The sequence below is a fragment of the Wyeomyia smithii genome, chromosome 2 (genome assembly GCF_029784165.1).
Source record: "Wyeomyia smithii strain HCP4-BCI-WySm-NY-G18 chromosome 2, ASM2978416v1, whole genome shotgun sequence".
Taxonomy (NCBI): Eukaryota; Metazoa; Arthropoda; class Insecta; order Diptera; family Culicidae; genus Wyeomyia; species Wyeomyia smithii.
The window spans coordinates 229,558,064-229,570,136 of record NC_073695.1 but is presented as its reverse complement, the minus strand read 5'-3'; the positions used below and the strand labels follow the sequence as shown (position 1 = coordinate 229,570,136).

General features: G+C 37.2%; 1 protein-coding gene across 6 annotated transcripts in view; it reads right to left on the bottom strand.

The window, feature by feature from the left end:
- LOC129723869 (SH3 and multiple ankyrin repeat domains protein 1) overlaps positions 1-12,073 on the bottom strand; it is a 298,799-nt gene that overhangs the window by 244,849 nt on the left and 41,877 nt on the right. The window lies entirely within an intron of this gene.

The following is a 12,073-nucleotide window of genomic DNA, read 5'->3' as shown; positions in this document are numbered from 1 at the left end:
TTGCGTCATCCCAAAACCATATATATAAAACGCTACATTTTTATTGGCCGTGTTCCGGTTGAGCAGAATCAGAGCGGGAGCTCTTGCGTTTCTGGGAATCCACCAGCCAACAAAGCCAATCGTCAGTTTTTCTCGCACTTCATCAGTGTGCACGGTTCAGCGCTGAACACAGCAATAGAGTTCGTTGCGTTGGCCCAAAACAAAAAAAAAAGCAACTTCTATGCGGTGAGCCTTCCAGAGGACAATGAGAGCACACATTTCAAACGATCTGTTAAGCGTGGATATGGTGAAAAACCCCAGGAGGATTGATGATTCTTTTGGTGCTGTGGGTGGATGACTACACATAGCCTCATCTGACAGGAGTCGGAGCGATTGATATCACCCTCGAGATGAGGGGCGAATCTGTAGACTGTAGAACTGTTAGTGGCGGAAAATGCTGCTAGGGAATGTGCAGCATGTTTTCAGAGTGAAAAAAATCCTGAAAGGGAGCATAATGCTCACGTTTCGCTGCTCGACTGATGCCCGAAGGCTTCCGAAGGGATATGTATTTAAGACGTAGCGGACAAAATTTTTACCACGTACGGGTTGTTGACCTGAAGTGGCTTGGAAATGCGAGGGTGGATTCTGGAAGGCAAAGTTCGAATGCTAAAGTTTCCTTCGCCGATGTGTCCGGAATGTAAAACTGTCGGTTGTTCGCGTACGTTTGTTCCGAAATAAGCTTCATTTACGAGCAATTCTCAATCATGTGAACATAATTCCACTTGCACAGCCTCGCTAAATACCATCGGATAATGGCAGAACAAATAGCCACTCGGAGCGATAAAGGCCAGCAGCATCCACGCCACAATCAAAGCCTAACGAATCGCAGCAACCCGCAGCATCTCCAGACCCCATCTCCAGAGTCTGAACATGAATCAGTCTTCATCTACTTCTTCCCGACGTCCAAGAAGACACAAAACCCGACCTACATGGGTATGGCAGATCCCGCCTCGAAGGCCTTCGCAAATAGGACCGCAAAACACCCCCCGCGCAAACCTTCCCGTCCCATCCAGTTCATCACCCGCTCTCAGGCAATGCACCAGGAAACGTGCCTGAACATGAATATTCATAAAATACCACTCCCGGAGGAACTCTCCGCCGAGGCTCTCGACTCGCACGAAAGTGCCGCATACTTCTGGCAGAACTGGTTATTCTTCTGACTACGGGACAACCGTTCTTCTAACACGATATGATCTCACTCTCACAGCTCATTATTATTATTTGTTTGAACATGTACCCTCGCGTACATACACCACCACTGGCGTTGCATTTCAAGATCCGTGTAACGCACCCGGTACGCATTTGGTACCGACGTCTCACTTCCCTCTCCCCCTTCTCTTCTAATAACCATTGACTGTCCGAACTAACGCGAACGAATGGACGTACGAACCGATACCACAAACAAGCAACAAGCGAGCGCACCTCCGGGAAAGATTTATTGACCCCGCCGAAGCTGCAGCCATAATGAATTAGTGGTACCACTTACCTCGCATGCACTCACTGGCCTCCTCGCTCCCCTGCCTCCGACAAAGCTGAGGCAGTACAAAGTTTACTTTATTTAGCAGGCTTCATTGGGTTCGAATTTCAGTTTAATGGCTTTCCCGACTGTTCCAGACTGTTTCGCGAGGTCAGTGGATGATACACCCCAAAAAGACAATAGTCGTGACAGTATTTATTAGTTTTCAACATATGAAAATATAAAAAAGTTCGACTTTGATGATCTTTTGAAAAGAAAACAGATTGTGATATAACTACAGTTTATTAGCACCCAACTCGTGTACAACTAGTTGTCAAATAGCCAAAATTCAATTGGATAAATAGACATATTTGATAACAGTGTTTTTCTAACGGTAAACTGGAGAGTTCATTTTTTTGTAACTATTTTACAATCTAACCATTAAGGTCATGATAATTTTTCTAGAGTGGGGAACAGCCCATTTGAGATAGCCAAGAGTCAGTCTCAAAAGGACATTCAACAATCAACGTTAGCATAGCTCACCTACATGTTCAAAATTTGTCAAAGAACTTGTCTTAGCCCATTTCCAAAAATATCACTAGAAATACTTATCTTCAGTATTTCTAGTGATATGCACAAACAAATTATTCAATAAATTACACATCGCTCTGATTGGTTCATTTTGTCCGTGGAAGTTAAGGCTGAATATATCTGCAGGCCTGAAATTTGTTGTGGGGACATTAATGTTTATTTGCGACAGAATACAGAGGACATCTAAAAGTCCAGTCATTAGTTCACTAACCATAACAGGTTCGAATATCTTCCGTCTTTTTCCAAGATATCCAAACTTAGTAGACGGCAACTTTCTTTGTAAAGAGGCAGCCAACGTAAAAACCGAAGGGCATAACGTATGAACCTTGACTGCACAGATACAATTCTGCTGATCCATATTTTTGCGTACGGACTCGAAACAATATCTGACGATTCCAGTACAGAACGCATAATTTAGAAGCATAGGGCTCTCAGGCAAAAATAACAAGTAAAGCAATGGACCAAGGTTGCTTCCTTGAGGCACACCAGATAAATGTACAAAGCTATATGACTTAGCATTTCTCAACTTTACCGGTAAAGAATGAACTGTGTGAAAAAACTTCATCCAGGCAGTTCATGACCTTTAACTTTCGCTAATAGGATAACCTGATCGACACGACCACATGTTGCCTTCAAATTTGTGTATATTGTATTCACTAGCAATTCAAGCTCCATGCGCGCAACGCAGTGTGAAGTGAACTGCAACAAGTTTGTTGTTGTCGATCGTCCGGGATAGAAGCCATGGTAATACTCAAAAATGTACGGTTTAGTAACATGTGATCTATGCTCAGGTTTCCGATTAACATTTCAAGCTACTTGGAACTAGGGTTTGCAATATTCCCGGGAATTAACTTCTCGGCAAACGGGAATGAAAAATTTCATTTCCCGGAATCCGGGAATGGAAAAACATTCTTGGCAAAAATGACACTTAAAATAAATTGTTGTAAAAAAAGGTAACGAATAATTGTTTGTAATTTCAAATAATCGCTTCAGATCCGGTGACAATTTTTCGTTAAGCCTCATCTGTAAAACTTTGCTTAAGTTCGCTGAATCACCCGCTCTGGTGTTGATTTCTAGAATACTCACAAATCACCAATTCCAGTTCATGTTACATTTATTCAATATCTAATTTTTGCAGTTTGTTGAAGGGAAAGCTGAGTGGTAAGCAGGCTTACACTATAGCAAATATTTACTCAAAACTCTGTTTGCTTGAACGGTTGTAAAGTCTCTTCGCTTATTTTTCATCAAATATATTTGCTAAGCCATTACACGATGCGAAATATTTTCAAAAAAAAAAAAAAAACTGCGAGAAATTGTATCAATGAACAACGGAAAAATCAAGCAACTATTTGTTCAGCAGTAAACTAACTAGCAAAACACAAGACTAGATAAAGTAAATATTTGCCTAACTTTTCGTTTACGGAATACGACAGTTATTATTTTTAACAATAAAATTGATGGCAAATAATTACACGGCAAACACATATTGACCGTCATTTCAAGCAAACATTTGCTTCATATAATGTAAAGTTTAGTGCTGCTATAGAGTTTGACGACGTCAATTCCGTTGTGATAGGGTATTTAGTTTTTTGCTCTATTGTATAGAAAAATATAGAAAATCGTGCGAAATTTTTTGAGCAACTCGGAAATCCCGAGAACCAATATCCCTGTTCCCGGGATCCGGGAATCCCGAGAAATTGTATTTTCCAGGAAAAAATATCAATATAAAATCAATTGAAAATTTAATACTAAATGGGACCTGGAAAATTAAAAATATTTGCGATAAGGAAAAGTTCTTCATGAACAGCTCAAAGACCAATGAACCATCTTCCTGTAAATTTTACTGTTGAAATACAGTGAATGTAATAATAAAACTAATATTATTTTTCAATTTCCTGGGCTAGTTATGGGATAAAATTTATCCCATTTTGTTTCTAAAAAATTTTTTTTTAACTGCTGACAATATTTAACAGTAAATTCATATAGGTACCTTGATATACGATGTTCAATAATATTAAGAATTTTTCCCTAAGAATTTTTAGGAAGGAGATGATATCGTCATGATGATTTATAGTGCTATTGGTAATGTTTTTCAGAAGGCTGCTATTGTTAATGCAATCAATACCGATCATTTTAGTACTGCTAGATAAATGAAAATATCAACTAATCGATTCACTTTCATGAATCCGGACAAAAAATACATCATCGAATCAATAACAATAGGACACCTAAAACATGTCCAATGGCAAGAGATGGCGCTTTTTCAGTGGTAGTAAAATCGAAATTTCTCCGAGTATTTTGCTCATCGACCGAGAATACAGCTATCAAATGTCTTCTATACATTTTATTCTATCTTTCTGGTACTTACTTTCACTAAAAGCAATCTATTTTCATCAAAACACATGTTTTTCCTATATAAATCCATTGAGTCTTACTACCATTTGTCCATGAGCCCGTTGTGTTGATTTTGAAAACAGATCAAAATTAGAGCGAGAGCCGTGTGGTTGAAAGTGGATGCGCACAATACTCGTTAAGGTAGTTCAAGGTTGCAGAAAAGCAAGTTATCTCTCCGAAATCTTCATGCAAATTTAAAATGCAATACGATAAGCGGAGTCACCTGTTATTGACTTCCGATAAGTTTAGGATTTTTGAGGGCTCAAATGGAAGCAATAAAATTTTGTTCTGGCTCTTTGCTATCAAGTTTTAACATTTCCATCAGACGATGAACCGCTTTAATACTCTTAGCCAAGCAACGACATCTAGTTCTGGCGTGTATGAAAAAATCGATAGTTTCAGCATTTTTTAATAGATGGCAATACACAAACAGCTGCGCTCACTGGTGTGATTTATTAGCAAAAATTACTGGCGGTGTCCTATTGAAAATATATTACATTTGTTCAAAACATTTTGACGGATTTCATCCCAAATCGTCTCAAGGATTGGCAGCACCCTCTCCGAATTGGTTGAAACTTTCTGGGTGTGAAGACATCACCTAATAAAGCATCTCTGCATACTTACTTTTTCCAAAATTAGTCTAGACGGTCTTCTGAAAAGCGCGAAACTTTTTTTGCCGATTTTTTGTAAATCAATATAAATCAAAAACGGTAAATCCTACAAAAAAGTGTTCTATAAGTAACTTGTAGGAAACTGTCTGAATTTTCTTAAAAATATATGGAAAAAAATATATATCAAGTCCTACACTGAAAAAAATGCAATTTAAACACAGAACATCGATTTAAAAAAAATGGTCATCTCCGAATTGGCTAAAAAAGTTATTCTCAAAAATAAAAAATTAAAACGCAAACTAAAACTAATGTATATTCTTTTTTCAGTGTAAAACAACCTGATAGAATGAAATACTTGTTATGTTTTGATTATTTTAGTTTTAAACAATTTAAAACAAGTAAAACTCAATGCCTAATTTCAATATATTATGTGTATGCATGTACCTAAAATTCACTGTTGTGAATGCTTCTCACATCTTATGAACCTGCCTGATAAATTTACCTATGAAAATGGTGTTAATGTGGAAGAAAAAATCGATTTTTTTACTTTATAATTCAAATGTTTTATTCTCAAACATAATCACTTAGCATCTATTTCTTACCACTACTAAATACAGGAAATATTTTTGGATCATCTTCTGAACTAGAATATCTTTTAACTGCTATTTGATTATTACTTAAAAGTACAAAACTATGGAATTTCTGTGTTCCAGGTATAGGTTTCACTTGACTGAATAGTTCTTCTAGTTCCTCTGACATTTTTGTTGACAATTTAGTTTGTTGTTTGACAATTTAGTTATATTTAGTTATCTGTTTATTGAACTACCCAGTCGTAAAGTTTTCTTGGAGTTTTAATAGTATTTCCGTAATCTCAGGCAAAACTTGCTCTCTTTGCCATTCGTTTGAGAGTACCTCCGATTGCGTCACAGGGACCTTTCCCATGTGATGTTACGAAAAAGTGCCACTCTACTTCTAATTTATGCCTTAATTTGAAATCACACAGACTCACAATTTTTTTTTTGTTTTTATAATGACCAGCTGCTCCATCTGACATAAAAATAATTTTTGAGAAATTTTTGTAGCAGTCAAAATACCAGCAGCAGCACTCCTCTCGGGAGAAAATTACCTGCCACGTTTGGGTTACCTATGTTCTACAGCGGCCACGTGCTTCACGCAAGATTTTGCTTCCAGAGTCAAAAACAACACTCAAACACTGGTTCTACTATTACCTAATTTATTGACATTACACATTTACAAGTATTTCATTCTATCAAGGTGTTTTACACTAAAAAAATAATATACCTTGGTTTTAGTTTGCAGTTTAATTTTTTATTTTAGAGAATAACTTGTTTTCCTTAAATATGCTCAAGTTGCAATGTATGAACGAAATGTAGCCAACAATGTTGTCTTTCACCAAAAAAATTTTTTAGCCAATTCGGAGATGACCATTTTTTTAAATCGATGTTCTGTGTTTAAATTGCATTTTTTCAGTGTAGAAGTTGTAATATAATTTTTTCCATATTTTTTATGAAAATTCAGACAATTTCCTAAAAGTTACTTATAGAACACTTTTTTGTAGAATTTACCGTTTTTGAATTATATTGATTTACAAAAAATCGGCAAAAAAAGTTTCGCCCTTTTCAGAAGACAGTCTAGACTAATTTTGGAAAAAGTAAGTATGCAGAGAGGTCTCGATGTACGATGCTGGCCTAACAAGCCAGTCGTCGTAGGTTCGAGTCTCGGCTCGGGAGAGACTGTTTGTGTCAGTAGGATCGTAGCGCTAGCCCCGCAATTGTCCTGTACACTTATAACAGTTGGCTGCGAAGTCTGTGTAAAATAAACAGAAGGTCGAGTTCCGAATCGGAATGTAGCACCAAGGCTTTGCTTTGCTTTAAGTATGCAGAGATGCTTAATTAAGTGATGTCTTCATACCCAAAAAGTTTCAACCAATTCGGAGAGGGTGCTGCCAACCTCGGGTTCATTTGGCGCGAAATCCGTCTTTGCATTTAATATGTTTCTGGTTTTATTAGTAACTCGTATTCGTTACACGTTTACCTCGTTACTGGTGACAACGTTACTAAATTCTGTAGCAACAAGAATGGCTAATAGCTATTTCGGTTGCAGACGGTGTTATAAGGAATGGGCGAACGGCTCACGAATCATTCACGGAAACCACTGTTTCCGAGCACCTCAAAATTCACGAAACATCACGATTTTTGTTTTTATGACATACACTCTGATTTCAATCTATGTCAATGTATTTATCGTACAAACGTTGCGTTATGCAATTCACACAATTTAGAGCAAAATTTGTGCAAAATATCGCGTCAACTCGACCAGATATTAGCAGCACCCTCTCATAATTTAATAAAACTTCGTGAACGTTCAGGCAATGTCTAGTAGGTATCTTTGCATGCTATTTTTTCGAAAATTTATCTGACCTAACATTTTAAAATGCTGACGTCTTTTATAAATCGAAATGGGAACATCCGTACATTATGTAACGCACTCAGGGGAGGGGGGAGGGTACTCAGTGAAGCGTTACAAAACACGAGATCACTATGCAACATTGCGTTAGGAGGGGATGGGGAGGGGGTAGTGAAAAATTCCAAATTCTACGTTACGAATGACGTATGTTTCTACGTAATATATGAATGTTTCCTTTATCTAAACAATGATAGAAAAATTGTCTGAAAGTTTGTTTAAAAATATGAAAAAAAATTAATTTGAGATCCTAGAGTGAAAATAAAGATACACTGAAGTTGCTTTTACGCGGGGGATACGTGCCGCGTAAAAAAACCGCGTAAATTCTGGAATCCGCGTAAATAAAACCGCGTAAATTCCGGAATCCGCGTAAAAAAAAACCGCGTGAATTCCGGAATCCGCGTAGTAAAAAACCGCGTAAATTTCGGAGTCCGCGTAAAAAAACAGCGTAAATTCTTCATTCCGAGTGAAGGGAAACCGCGTAAATTCCGGAATCCGCGTAAAAAAAAACCGCGTAAAAAGCGACTTTAGTATATTTTAAAAACAAAAATAGTAGGAGGTTGTATCCCAGACACGACCACATCACTGACGTAGAATACTCAAACCTCCTGACAAATAATTTTGTTGATTTATAGCTTGTAAAGCTGATATTTAACGGATTCCGGCTAAAATACAGCTTAATAAGTTGTTGTATAACACAATCGTTCGTTGGGTTGGTATTAAGTAATTCTTAAGTAAGTTTAATTTATGAAACTCAAAATTGTTGAGCAACCCAACTGTTGCAAATTTTTAAGAAGCTCAATTTGCGAATAAGCGCTTTAATAGTATTATTACACTTTTTGATTGGCAACCATAAAAAACTAAGCTTTATTCTATTTGCATCCAGACACGTTCGCACGGGAATTTGATGAACTCATTGAAAAAATTGATCGCAGGCTTCATATTTATCATAGTGTCTTAAAGGTAGATATTTACGATGCTTTTACTTGACTTTTTTAAGTGTGGATAATTCAAGAAATGCGTTAATTTTTGCTACTGATTGTAAACTCACGTATACTGTATAGTAATAAGATGTAAAAAATACATTGACTGCTTATATTAAAGTCAAGTGATCGTACCTAAAAGCACGGTTGGGTTAATTTTCTACAAAGCTGGGAATCAATCGCCCTTTTTCTGTTTTCTTCGAAGACAGAACAGCTTGGATATTCGGAAGAACATTTCCCTGAGCAATCATGAATTTGCAGGATGATTTTCGTTCTATTATCTCTAGCAACGTTCCTCAACACTTCCGCAGCAAGGTACATTGCAGCCGCCAGATCGATAGCTACTCCTGTACCAACCCGCATAATTTACAGGTGCTGGCCGTAGCGCTAACACCCTTAGGAATGACTGTGCATCTTCTTCTACGGAACCGATTTCAAAATATACATCCAGATCGCGTGGAAGTCAGTAAACCCGTGCGATTGTCTTAAATACCAACAGAGAGGACTCACGCGACAAGTGGGCGGGGCCACGCACACGGTATAATGGAAGAAAGTAAAAAAAATTGGCACTGCACTTTGCGTTGTTTTTTAGGTAAAAAGATGATCATTGTGCGCGATGTGCATTAGTTCTCCGTCAACAGTTCAACCGATAAGAATGGTTGCAGCTTGCTAGACGAGTTAAAGAAAAACCTGCGATGGACTCAGTAAAAAAGATATACTTATATTTTCTGGATGAGCGGAATATTCGACCAAAAATAGAAACCATATTCCCAAACCCACGTTGGGAAAACATATGGGAAAATCTCTCACATAATTTTATTCCAAGTGAGTGTAAACCTCAAATGCTTTGCTGTATGCCGATTTGATCGTTTGTAAAGATAAATTGGTTAAATCCAATATAGGAAGACTTTCCAATAATCTCTGTGATAGCTGTGCTGTACCAGAAACTAACAAGCATATTTTTAAGGAATGTGTCCGCACACATACAATCCCACTATGGTTGGATGATATTCTAAGAAACCGTTTGAAAATAGTTGCCACAGATTCTGAAGATATTTTAAGTTGGAATATAAATACAAAAAGCAAAAGACTTGAAGCAGCTCTTTGGATAGTAATGTTTACTTATACATATATTTTGCGTAGTTATCCAAATAGCAGTTTATATATACTAAAGAAAAATATAAGAGAAGAACGGTGGAACAACAGAAAGTTTTTCAAAACGTGTTTCGGAAAATGGCTGAATTTATATTGAGACCGTGAAGACGGATAATAAATACAAATAAATCAAAATGTAACATACTGTAACATAGAGAAAATGAAATAAATATTATTTCTAAATATATAAAAAAACCGTCAACAAATTCGTCACTAAGATGGCATCGAGGACACAAGCAGGCCGCGGATAAGCGACAGAGCAGCCATACTTAGCCCCCCGTACTATTGCTGGTACATGGCGAGCTAGCCAAGTACGCTGGGTCCGAAGCTAAAGCTATTACGAAATACATTAGCTCAAAGTGAATTGCTTCGTTCCTCCTGCCAAGTAATGTAAAGTAATGCTGAATTTTATTACCTTGCAAATTATGAAATATGTAGTTCTACATTTATTGAAACGATTGAAAAGGGACGCTAAAATTGTAAACTATTAAGCTAGTTGAAATTATGTTTGAAAATTGTTTGTTTTTATCATAGTCAGGCCCGGCTTTAAAGGGGGCAACGGGAGCAAACACCCCGGGCCTCCCGATTCGAAGGCCCTCCCTAGTCCTGGAACAGACGTGATGACAGAGTGAAGACCTTTTTTTTGCTCGTCACCTTCCAGCGAAACGTTAAATCATTCCACAATTTGAAATTTTCTTACCTCTAAATGTTTTAAGCAAAGAGGGCCCCATAGTGGTGGAGAAATTTAAACCTTTTCGATCGCTGCTTTTGCTGTCTGCGGTAAATCTTGTCATTACCGTACGTCCATGGCAAAAACATGATAAATATTGGACATTGGAAGAACTTTTTTTCTTAAGGTGGCATCCATAAATTACGTAGCGCTCCTATGCGGAAGATGTACTCTCTAGCCTTACGATTTGTTACAAAAGCAATTAGAGATGTAGGATCAACGTGGTGTAATACATTTTTCTGTTCTCTTTTTTTCTTCAAGAGACATTTTTCCACATTTTTTTAGAAAATTTCACTTCTAAATTCAATGCTAGTCTAACAAGCCAGTCGTCGTATGTCGAATCCTGGGTCGGGGGACACGGTAACTGTCAAAACGTCCTGCAATTGTTCTGTACCCTCAACAGTAGGCCGTGGAGTCTGTGTATGATGATCAGTAGGTCAAGTTCCGATAGCGGAATGTAGTCTTGTGTCCTTTTTCATTTTCCTTCCGATCTATGCTGCCCATTCGTAATAAAATCTAGCAAAACAGAGTTTGCAAAACATGTAGTGTATACTTTACATCTTAAATTATCAAGTAACTTGTTTCCGGTAATTACAATTGACCAACATATGGATCCAGTGTTTCAGGATACTTACATAAAATCGCAAAAAGTTTTCATCTCGCGCTGAATGAGATGGACAAAATTTTAAATGAAGAAATTAAGACAATTATAGAAGTTATATAAAAATCCGACCTCCATCGTTTGGGAGAGAAGTCTTGCAACAGAGTTACGTAATTATTTTCATTATTTTTTTTTTTAATCATGAGTCATGACTGCAAAAGACATTACATGATTTTCGATGCAAATTAGTCAAGAAATCGAGAAAATCAATTCAAGCGGCAGTGTTGCCAAATGTGTTTTTTAACTATGAAAAAAATGCATTTTCATTTCGAATTCAAGCGAATATTTTATAGTTCTCTTGACAAATTTTTACACGAAAAACACTTATCATCTCGAAGTGTTATGAGCAAATCTCGAACATGTTAAAGAAATAAAGTAAAATTTCGTATTGCTATTCTGCTAGACTCTGGAACTGAATATGGACATTCCGAATGATGCAATTTGAAGGAAACTGATTTTGAACGGAAGTGTTGCCAGTCGCACGATTACCTGAATTTCATAGGAGAAAATCTTAGGAAACATACTACAACTCATTCAATTATTAAGTATTTATGGAAATAGAACCAAGAGAAAACTAGAAAGATCATCGTTTTTTTTTTTTCAGGTAATCCCACGCGATTCCCAGAAAACTGATGCCAGCGGATGGAATGATCTTCGCTGTCTTTGGAGGCGGTTGTCCTTATTCAACCCACTGTTTCGAATGTTCTTTCATTTCGGGTGTGAATTGATAGCTCAAGGTTTCGGCCATTGGTCGTAATATCACCAAATGAGGCTTTTCTGATGCGACCATCGTCGTCCACTACAAAATCGTCCCTATTTCAACTCTGCGATTCTAGGCGAAGGACCAAACTCACTAAGAGTAAAATCGAGCTAAATTTTAAGGGATAGAGTTGTTCAAGTAACACTATAATATAACATAACGACGACAAAAATTTTCCATACTTACAAACCGTGGTCAGACATACATGT